The sequence below is a fragment of the Ptychodera flava genome, chromosome 12 (assembly GCF_041260155.1).
Source record: "Ptychodera flava strain L36383 chromosome 12, AS_Pfla_20210202, whole genome shotgun sequence".
In the NCBI taxonomy this organism is placed as follows: domain Eukaryota; kingdom Metazoa; phylum Hemichordata; class Enteropneusta; family Ptychoderidae; genus Ptychodera; species Ptychodera flava.
Window position 1 is genome coordinate 8961608 of NC_091939.1, and position 11827 is coordinate 8973434.

Sequence of the window (11827 nt, forward strand, 5' to 3'; positions counted from 1 at the left end):
CAGTTCTGCCATTTATACCAACAGACCTTTCCCGGTTATCCCACAATGCATTGTAGTGGCTATATCAAACACCGTATATACGCTCAAAACAACGAAAACATATACTGATTTGTGTTGTACAACGAATTGTTATTGAAGAACGGTACAAATTTGCAATGCCAGATAATGCCCCGTGTATTATTCTATCTATGAGCAACATACCCTGCGTGTACCCTACGGCTAAAAAGTTCTATGCGTAACGTACGCTTTGTATACACTGGCGCGCACTGCATCATGGAACCGGTTAAAGAACTATTTGCCGTATGAAATTTTCTGACGCTTTGTGGGGGGGGGGGGGGGGGGACTTATCTAAAATTATAGATGTTTTGTGTTCTAAATTTTATAAATCATTTACATGTAAGTATGTTTCCATTATCATTAGCATTTTCATTTTTGTGTTATAGGTTTTTATTTATACTTTTGGAGTCCTGCTTCCGTAAAAAGGTTGATCTTCCTTGAAATAAGATAAAAAATCAAATAATCATATCAAAATAAACTTATTTCCACCATCTGGAAACAGCTTCCCACAAAATAAAGACATTGTTATCCTTCCTTCGTGCGTAGCATCAATGTTCTTGTATATTATATATCAAAGATTAAATCAATAAAGTTTTTACAGCAAAGTTCGACTTCCCGCAGAATTATTTTCTGATCGAGGACCCTGCTCCGTCTCTTTAGAAGTTAGCGATCACATTACCGTTTCTACCAAAGTTGACGGCCAAAACTCTGGAAACAAATCATTTTATTTGCTCACAGTGGAGCTCAGTAGAAACTCTGATCTCTCCCTGTAAAATACCTCGTGCTTTATATCCGCGAACTTTGGAAAGACGCCTTCTTTAACGATCTCTATAGATAATCAGTCAACATTAAATATTTTAAATATGACCAGACTGAGACTATAAGTTTGTACATAACTATTTTGAAAAATCGTCATTCGAATTAATCTTCTGCATAGTTTTCAGAAAAATACTAAAGTACTAAATGGTTTTAAATTTTCTCCACGGTGCATGCGACTGAATGTGGGAGTCAACCGTTTTTTTTAATAGATAGGATCTAAACGTTATTTTTGCTAATTCAACAAGTTCTTATGATATCATGCATATTCCGCGGTATTTGCAAACCAATATAGATTCCCAGGATATAGTCATCTGTCATGATTAGCTCTGAATTTGGCTTTGAGCGTGACAAAAGTCTCGTCCTCGGTGGAGAAACTGTCCCGCTATTTCCTAACCGCAGTCAACTCACACAAATGAAAGGTCTCTTCAAGTACGCATCCTCCTTTGAGAAAGGAGACGACGGGTCGGCTCAGACGGCACTCGAGAAAGCGAAACCGCACCGGTTGATTTTTCACGTGGTAGTATAGTCGTGTTGAATCATAATCCTTTTCGCGGAGAGATCGCCAATAAACCAATAAAAGATGGTCACCGTCTTACATTTGATATTCCTGGACAGCTTGTCCAGAATAATCGTTGGATACCAACATTTGCTCTGAGATGAAATGCAGTCGGTCGAAAAAGTTCACAATTATTGGAAGTTTAAACAGCAAACACGTTATTGAGCAACAAATGTGTCAGAACAAACTTGATGGAACACTCACAACGCAAAATCACACGCGCGGTGTGTTCCTTACTTTTTTTATAAATTGACACCAACAAGAGTCCCCCGTTCCTCATCATTTCGACCACTGCAGTTATTTAAGGCGATTGTAGAACACCTTTCAATGAACTATGGGCAGACATAGTGGCCTTACAGGCCCGGTATGAATGTATCACTCCGCGATCAAGACTTGCCTATGATGTTGTATTTGTCACTTTTTCAAAGTATATTATCTCTGTCTCGAAATGTAAAGGTATATTCCATGTTCAATAATTTTGCTAAACTTCTAATGAACGTACAAAACTTTCGACGTGTTGCTGCTAATAGGAGAGGAAATCTGGAAGTCGTATGAGACCAGATATGAACTGTAAATGCTCACGTGTTTCATTATATATTGAAGTTATGTGTAAATTTGAACCTTTGCCACATGTTTGCAACTTCATTGAAATTATTATGATCAACATAATGAACAATAATCACCGCCGATTAATTCTAAAAGGCCATGAAGTATACAAATATGTAATTAGCTGAAATAAAAATATTAAAGTAATTTTACTGCTCTTATTGTATCACCACTTTATCTAGCAAGTGTAATTACCGTTGGCCAAGTCCTTCAAGCCATATATGCCGAGCTGTGAAAGCTCATTAGATATGCAAATAAATAAGCTGACATGAAAATGTGAAATGACTTTCGATATTGTTTTGATCTAGTACCTGGTATAATCATCAATGTACATAGCATGTTTTGCCAACTTTGATCAAGTAAATCCCGGTATATATCCCTAATAAGCAAAGTTAATTCAATATGTAAATTAGGAAGTGGCTTTAGTAAAAATGCTTAGTGATTGTCAGTAATGTTGTATCATGGAATCTGCAATATGTGTAGCAACTTTTGTCAACTTTGGTCAAGTCAATTCAGACATATATCTCTAATTAGGAAAGTTCATTAAATATGCAAATTAGGAATTGGCTGAAGAGAAAGTGCTTGATGACTTTCAATAATATTGAATTATAGAGTCTTTAATATACATAGTAAGTTCATCAATTTTGATCAAGTCCATTAAGATAAATATACCTAATTATGAAAATTCATTTAATATTAAAATTAGATTTTGGCTGAAGTAAAAATGTCTTTTGACTTTCAATAATGTTATATCACAGTATCTTTGATGTATATAGTAAGTTTCAACAACTACAATCAAGTTAATTCAGATATATATCCCTAATTGGGAAAGTTCATTAAATATGCAAATTCGGAATTGGCTGAAGTAAAAATGTTTTTGACAAACCAGGTGCTTTAAAACATCGAATGTTTGTGTCCGAAAAGATATTATGAGTACTTTACTCAGTCAGTTACTCTCATCCAATGGGACTAGACGTATTTTGGATGGTCGGCTGGATCAAACAGTGAAGTCACCAAATTTCACGATTGACATTCTGCAGTTGAAACTAGAAACAGATTAGCCTAGACCCTATTCTCCGCTTTTGGCCTTCGTTCGTCATCTCTCCATCAAAGTTTTGGTTTCTTTGTCATGTTTATTATCTCTGTCCTCTATGACATAACTTTTGCCATCTCCAGAAACACAATATTGCAGAAACAAAGTTTTGATTGTCGATACCCTATATGAATATAATACATAAAATGCGTTCTATGCACACAAATGATCACCTGATAAAGAATATTTATCCTATAAATGTTAAATCTAAATAGGTCATGGAGGAATACAGATACCATTATAAGTGCACAGGATCTAGGATAAAACTGAACTGTTGTGAATTCATCCTTTTATTAGAAACATATATTTTAAGTGACTTAAGTTCAATAACCATTTTGGCATTTAACCATACCATATTATCAGGCTCTTCATCAGAAGAGAAAGAAATTGCACGGTTGGCGAGGTCATTTCTCCGGCTCTGAAATCTCAAAAGTAGCAAACAAATAATGAATGGATTGAGAAAAATACCGACTCTGACTGTTGGTCAATCAATATTATTTACATACACGTAAGATTTTGCAAATGACACATTAAAATCGCAGATTTGCCAACTCTGCATATTCTTTGATCTGCAATCTCAAGCAAACTGAGGAATATTTTTACCAAGTACGCTATATAGTCATTGTTTGGTTGTTGAATATTGTGACTCAAACACTGATCATGCAAAAAATGTAGTAAAAATATCAGTGTTCAATGTCATTTTTAAAGAATTTTACCCAGTGCAAAGTAATTTGAAACATCTCTCAGATTGCACCATTGCACACATCACTTCTTAAAATTTGTTAATGCGACAAGGGGTACACCCCCTCTCGTGCTCGCTCCCTTGGGGGTATCCTATATCATTTTCTAACAGTTTTACTCGGTAAAAACAAACTGAAAACACCTCTCAGACTGCTCCATTGCACACAGCAATTTCTTTGAAAATTTCCCACGCGAGAGTGGAGACATCCCATGACACTCTCCCCCTGTGCTTTCAAGTTTTCTCTTCTCAGATGTCCTGGTGAAAACCATGTCATGATACCCATCCTATATGCATGGTTGGATACATGTATTTTGTTGTTACTCTGAATTTTATTTTGTTGGTTTCACCTTCTTCAACTGATGATAATATAGCAGAGTAAACCAGGATTTGCTGTATATTTTAAGTCACGATGATTACACCTAGTTTTAAAATCCAGCCATTGCAAGCTGTGAGTTTGTGATCCCGTGTGAAGTACATCCAAAGGCCGATGCATTATGCAGATGCAACTCGGTGTTTTTTTAGGTGTAACTTGTCACGACTTTCACCGCTTGCCAACACCCCTAATTTGCCCTTTGACATTCTGTTCCCGCATTATCCGCATCTTGGTCACTTCACACAGATCGCCTCCATGTTTTGTGTCAACCGGATTGTGGCCGTGTATTTTACCTGCTTTAAAATGCTCGGGTGAGTCTTTTGTATACATTTGGCCGTTTTCAGCTAGTCCGGTAAACTAATTCGTGTTACCAACTGTACCGAACTGAAACAAGAGTTCTTTTAGCTTCGTCTCGAGTGAGGGCGATAACTTTTCACTCGGTGGCATTTAAAGTCTAACGATGAGGGCGTGTTACAGTTTTGAATGACAATTGAATTGGGCCAACAGAAAACTTTCTGGGATGTCCACGCCCTCGAGCATTTCATTGTCCGTTGAGGTCCCGGAAAAAATATGACAGTTAAATTGGGTGAAGTTCAGAATCGTTCTTCGACATATCTTAGGCACAAAACAACTGCGTCCCACATACCAGCAAATCAAAACTGGCTCTGACTTTCAATAATAATCGGTTTTAATAGGGGCATATATATTTATTCATCTATTGCCTTTCAAGCCACAGAAGGCACAATGTAAGGACGTGTCGACAATATTTGTTCAGCAATTGTATTTATTTTCTGTGTCATTCATCGTTTCACAAAAGTCGCGTGGCTCTTCACCCTCAGCAAAGCGAATAACGCGTTCGCCTAGGTACCTTTGGTCCCCGTTAGCCTTCGTGGACCCCTTGCTCCTTGAAGTTGGTCTTTAGGGAAATGGTGAAAGGCTGACAAAAGATTTGTTCAAAAAGAGCAGATTTGCATGCGACTTCGCAAAGACGGCATCCCAACCATTGACTGAAACACGATAGATGCACTTCAAGTTACTATGCTCTCTCTCTCTCTCTATTATCGTAAAAGTGGATAGATAGATAGATAGATAGATAGATAGATAGATAGGTAGGTAGGTAGGTAGGTAGGTAGGTAGGTTGGTAGGTTGGTAGGTAGGTAGGTAGGTGGGTGGGTAGACAAACACTCACAGACAGACAAATAGATAAATGAAAACACAGACACCGTATGATTATATCCCTCGCACCATATTAGTAAGACCCTTATGAATACAATATGTCTCAAATACTGTATACACACTACAAACGACCAAAAATAACTTCTCATACATCAGAAAGTGCACAGGGCAAACCTTTCTTTAACCTATGGGCGGTGTCTGGCGGAGGAATGTGCAGTCAATTGATAGGGGTTGCCCTATTGCCGACTCAAAGATAGGGGTCAGCTCCGTGTTTGAATACGTGTATTTCTATTTTTCTTGATACACCGGAATTGGCCTTTCTTCACTGTTTCAAACACAACAAAAGTTTGTCCCAGAGAGACGAGGCACGCACACGTGTAAACAATCATACCACCATCCTATTTGTGACTTCTGTTCCCACGGCAAATGCGTGTCAGGATATTTCTGTGACCCTCTTTCGCCCACGGCCGTTGTCACTTTACAAAATAGTGCACAAGTCTGTTGGCGATTAATTTTAGCTGCATTCTGGTATATGTTTTTATATATGATTGACGTTAACTGATGAGCAAAGCGCTCTACTTCACCGGGCTGAAATCATATACGTTGACGCAAGTCAGATTACTGATAAAATGGAACCATAAAATGTTACAGCTCTAGCTACCGTCCCTCAACTGAAAGTATTCCATCCACTTAACACACGCTAGACATAGATTCAGGGGGTAAGGGAGATAATTGTGAACAGACTTGGATAAATCATTCAATATTCGAGAGCTTCCTTTGGTGGGCAAATGATGTATCTGACAATTACATTTGGTGACAAAAAATTCTGTTGCGTCATATTGAAATCAATTTGAGCAATTTTCTTGTGGAGGGACAGTGATTTGTGTTTGAGCCATGTACCAAGGTTTTTTTTTTCTAAAATTGATAACTATTTTGTGTGATTTCTTGTTGTAATCCTACGGGAAAAGTGCCAAATCGGCTGTCCAAATAGCGATCACTTGGTTTACGGAAATGGTTTCAGTTGTTTTAAGGTATATCTCTTTAATCATTTTGAGGGATTGTGTTGATGTTTACTCTTTTTCAGCGATGGATAGGGGCTTTGTCAAGTTGATGGGCTGCAGGGATCCTGGGGAAAATTCTCTTCGGGATGAACTCTCTATTGCTTACAAAAAGTCATACCTACCGTTAGATATGGACTTTCCACTTCAAGTCAAGTCAGTTATGTACAAGCTGGTATTGACTGTGCAGAAAAGACCATATCCAAAGACAACGGGAAAGGATAGCTTGCTTATGTCCGCTACAAACTGCAGAGATGATAGCAGCAAAATGTAAAATCTTTGCCAAATTTAATCTGAACTCCAAGCAAATCAACTTAGTCATTTAGAAGGGACGCTCCACTCTCTTTCGATAATTTCCAATAACCAATTTCAGCAATTTACCTTGTTCGGGAAGTTCAAATGAAACTTCGTCGCAAGATGTTGGCATTTCTGAACTTTCATTGAAGGAGGGGAGAGCTTTGAGATCAACGCAATGGGCTTACTTTTATATGCTTCCTTTCATTTTGCACGGTGTTAAGAATCCCTATAGGCCCACTAACATGTCATTTTACGTCGTGACTTTTTTACCTCTTCGGTCACAACTCGTCTCTCTCTCTCTCACTACTTGTTTCCGTAGCGGAACTATGACCTTGACCTTACACGAATACTGAAACTAACTAGTTCTTAAATCGGTACACAGGAAAAAAATCGAAGTTTATCAATAAAACCCAGCAAAAAATTCAATGTGCTATAATAACGTCGTGTTGCATTGGAACGCTCAAACTCTGTGCAATGGCCACACTAAGATTTTCTATCAAGCCGTGATAATGATGGCAAAAGTAGCTCCGCTCTCGGTCAAATTGGTTTCATGCTGCACTGAGCCTGTTTTTGGATGGACGTTTATTGAGCGATAAAGTTGATATATTACAATGGCCGTTAATTTCGATGCAGTCTGGGCAGAATGACGGATAAATACTGCTATCACCGTTCAAAGGTCCGAGACAGTGTCATTTGAAAGTGGAACGGATATCAATAGCCGGCACAGGTATTCGGAAGAGCCGTTTAAAAAGTCGTCTCCATGCGAAACAAAAATGCAAATATACCTTTTCTTCCGCCCGAAAATTGTAATGTAACTTTCGATGTACAAAGCCGCTAGGTGAACGTGCAAGATTTTAGATAAGACGAAAAAGCGTTATGCACGCGACATTTCTGTGAATTACAAGGAGCTTGAGTACGCTGTAGACATACGGTAGAAGGAGAGTTGAAAATTGTCTCTTCAATTTTCAAATCGAACGTTTGGGTTCATCCATTCATTGATATAATTATTTAGGCCTTCACATATAAACATATGATGCAGTATGTATGTACATTGATTGTATGTATGTATGTATGTATGTATGTATGTATGTATGTATGTATGTATGTATGTATGTATGTATGTATGTACGCACGCACGCACGCACGCACGCACGCAGTACGTATGTATGTATGTATGTATGTAAGTATGTATGTATGTATGTATGTATGTATGTATGTATGTATGTATGTATGTATGTATGTATTATGTATGTATGTATGTACGTATGTATGGTCCCTCCAGTTTTGATTTATTGAATACGGGAATTAGAAAACCTCGGCAAACTAGAAGTTCACAATACAACAGTTTCTACAACGCGATATTTTACGGCAGTTTAAAACAGCATGGACTCGGAAAAAAGGGGGAGAAAGTAAGCCACTTGGAACTTGCCAATCGTTCCAATTCAATTCAGATGCTCCACGCTACTGAGCTGAATGGATGCTTGGCAACCAGATCCTTGACACTTACACGTCACATCACACGTCACGTTCACGTTCACACCCACGACATGTATCAGATCGCTGACGTCACATGAAAACCAAGATGATATGATAAACATCAGGGGGTTGCTCTTCGAAGAAAATGCTGCTTTCATTTTGTAGAGTGCATGTGTTCCAACGACATTTGAAGCGTACCGGAGAATTTGTGACGATAGAACAAGCGATCATAGGATTTACATTGCAGTGCATGATGGGATGCCTTGGGTTTCGTTCGGGTGGTGACGTCATGCTGCCATTGCCGGCAATACTCAAATTTTTAGACTTTCAACAAGTTAAAATAGTATTGCCGGCAATCCTTGAGACTTTCGTCTGTAAAGCCATGATCACATGTTCCTACGGAGGGATGTGGGACAATTTTCCTGAGAACACCATTTAAATGCATCACAAAACTTAACACAATTTTCTGATACCCGAATATATATCTGCCAGTTTGTAAGCCCTAGAAACTTGCCGCACCCTCTCAAATTTGTAGACTTTCAACAAGTTGATATTTTATGTAGTGTAAATTTTCAACTAATTGATTAAATGAGCTCATTTCTTGTCAAAGTTTAATGTTTTAATTTACGTGTCTGTTTATCTAATTTACCTGATAAAAATCCACATTCTTTAAGTAATGTTAAAATTTGTAAATGTAAATTATTATGGTCAAGATCAACACAGTATATCAAAAAGCATTGACCCAAGCAATAATTAAATTTGTAGACTCGATTGGTGTAAAATTACATGAAATACGAAATATCTAAGTGATTTTTCGGTTACTTTCGCCAACCGCGTGACGTTTTACCGAAGCACAACCATACGCATAAAATAGAAATTATAAATGAGTGTTCGTTAACTCCAACATATATCTATGGAACTAAGTGAAAAATTGGAACATTATCTTTAAGCCACTTTATATAGGTAGAAATAACTTGCCTATCTTATACACTCAGACTTGAGTATAAATTTATATATAGCCTTGTTCTTGGAGTACAGTCCATGCTGCCGAGATTTACTAATGTCGCTTGGGAATGTACATATGTACAATTGAATATCGCCAGTGTCTGTTTACTAGATACTGTAGTCACGGTAAGGAAAGCCACTGAAATTCTTCATAGCAAATGCATAAACAACCCCCTCCCCCCGAAAAAAACCCCCAAAACACGATGCATTGATGTGAGCAAAATATTCCTACACAATATTTACTTGAAAATTTTACTGTATACGAGCAGTGATCCAAAATTGAAAATCTGCTTGATGATATTGACCTAGCTACATAGGGGAGAATAAGTACACATGGCACTGGTAGTCTTGAAGTAACTCTTAAATTATTGCTATAAAATTGATAAAAGCCGAAAGTTTGATCAATTTTCGGCAATGGGTGTACCAAGCGATAAATCATGTTTCCAAGAAAAAGTAAGATATAAATGATAATATATACAAGCAGTGATGATGATGATGATGATGATGATGATGATGATGTGTGACGGCGGCGCGATGGTGATGAGAATTGCCAGTGTTAGTAGAGATAATGACGGAACGCTCCATAAATGGCCCTAACGAATTCACAGAAAGTTCTTCTGCGGTAATACAGGGGGTGTTTAGGGACAGCCAAATAAAAGATCATATAGATCTTTCCGTCTGTATTGCCGGCGCTCGTCCTGCAGAAGAATGTTGCGAACAAACCGCATCTTATGTTTACAGAACTTTGGGTCGTTGCTGTGAGAGTGTCAACGAAATCAGTATTCTGTGTGTTGCATAGTGTCGGATTACAGAAACTGTAACTCATTTAGCACTTCATGCAGCCTTTGCAAGTACAGTAACTAAATTCAGCATGAACGCAATTTCACGTGAAAGGTGCACTGCGGAAGGTTATCTATACCTAAGGGAGCCGCCATTATTTATGGCCTGGGGGGGGGTTCGGAGGAATTTCATCGGAAACTCTGAAATTGCGAGCAACCAACCCCCTGCCAACACTGATGAATTTGAGTAACCCCCCTCTTTAACACAGAAATTTTGACTGACAACCCAATGAGAAAAGTTAAATATCAAGACATGTATTTGTAAAATTTACAAAAATACAGCAGTAGTACAGACCTTTCATATCCTGGTGTATCCCGCTAGATTATCATCGATTATCTCATTACAATTGAAGAACATGAAATCAACAAAATGAAATTCAAAGTCACAATAAAATGTACATATAAAGCTCACTCTATATCCAGTATCCAACCATATACTATTGTTTAATTTGGATGGTATCATGACAGGGTTTTCACTGAGATGTCTGACAGGGCAGAATTTGAAAGTACAGGAGGGAGAACACGCGGGAGGCTGAGGAGGAAAGTGTGAGAGGAGGTTGTACCCTCTTGTGTGAAAAAAATTGAGAAATTGATGTGTCCAAAAGTAAAACTGTTAGAACACGTACCCCAACGGGGGCGCGTTAGAAGGGTGTCCCTCATCTCGCATTGAAAATTTTGAGAAATTGTTGTGTGAAATGGTGCAATCTGAGAGGTGTTTCAATTCATTTTGCACTAAAAATCGAGTAACCCCCTTTCTTTCTCTCCATATTTTGAGCAACCCCCTTTGTAGCTTTCAATTTTTGAGTGACCCCCTCACATTACTCTGACCCCCAGGCTGTAATTAATGACAGCTCCCTAAGACCCGCTTCCTACTTTGGTAACGACATTGTGAGACACGCCTCTTGCAACTCTAGGTAATGAATGATGATAACGGCATGTATATACCCGTGATTGGTGACGGTTTATGGGAAAATTAGACTCCAACAAATACCTTATACTACACTCATGTAATTTTTTATGTATCACGCCTTCCCGTTAGTTAAACTATTATTCTGTTAACTTCCAGGTACTGACAAACTTCAAAGTTAGACAAGTTAAAAGTTGTACTTCTCATCGTCACGTGTTTAGCATCATTGCGGTGCATGACGTGGAAAAACGACAATAATAACGCGGTCTTTCCCTTGATTTTTGAACAACACCATTTACTAAACCCCGAAAAGTTCATTTTTGCCCTTGCGGTATTTTTTTTTGATATCCTTTGAATTTCAAAGAATGCGAAGCGTCGTAAACGAAATTATGAAACTGTTTCGACGGAGGCAACATCTCTTCTCTTCTGGCAATAGAACAAATGTTACTGACGTGACGGCCAAAAATCAGCGAGCGTGTATGTATATTGCTGCGAATCCGTAGCCTCTGCCACTCGGGTAGCTTGGTCATGCCCCACTCCCAGCAGAACACGTCAAGGAGTGGCAGGGCTCGTTTTCGCAGCAAGTATGTATAATGCTTCGCGCACGGTTCTTCAAGGGAAGAAATACCGTGCTACAGCTAAAATTACGTGTGTAGGCCTAAAGCGCTGTCGATGTCGCATGCGAAGTTCCGGTTTCTTTATTTACGTATAATACAGATTGGTTCACTCAGTTCAAATATCATATCAGTGAGATCGGATGAATTGAGGTGTACTGCCGGTTTGTAGCACTATACCGCAATACTGCCCCACATAGAGGGGTAAA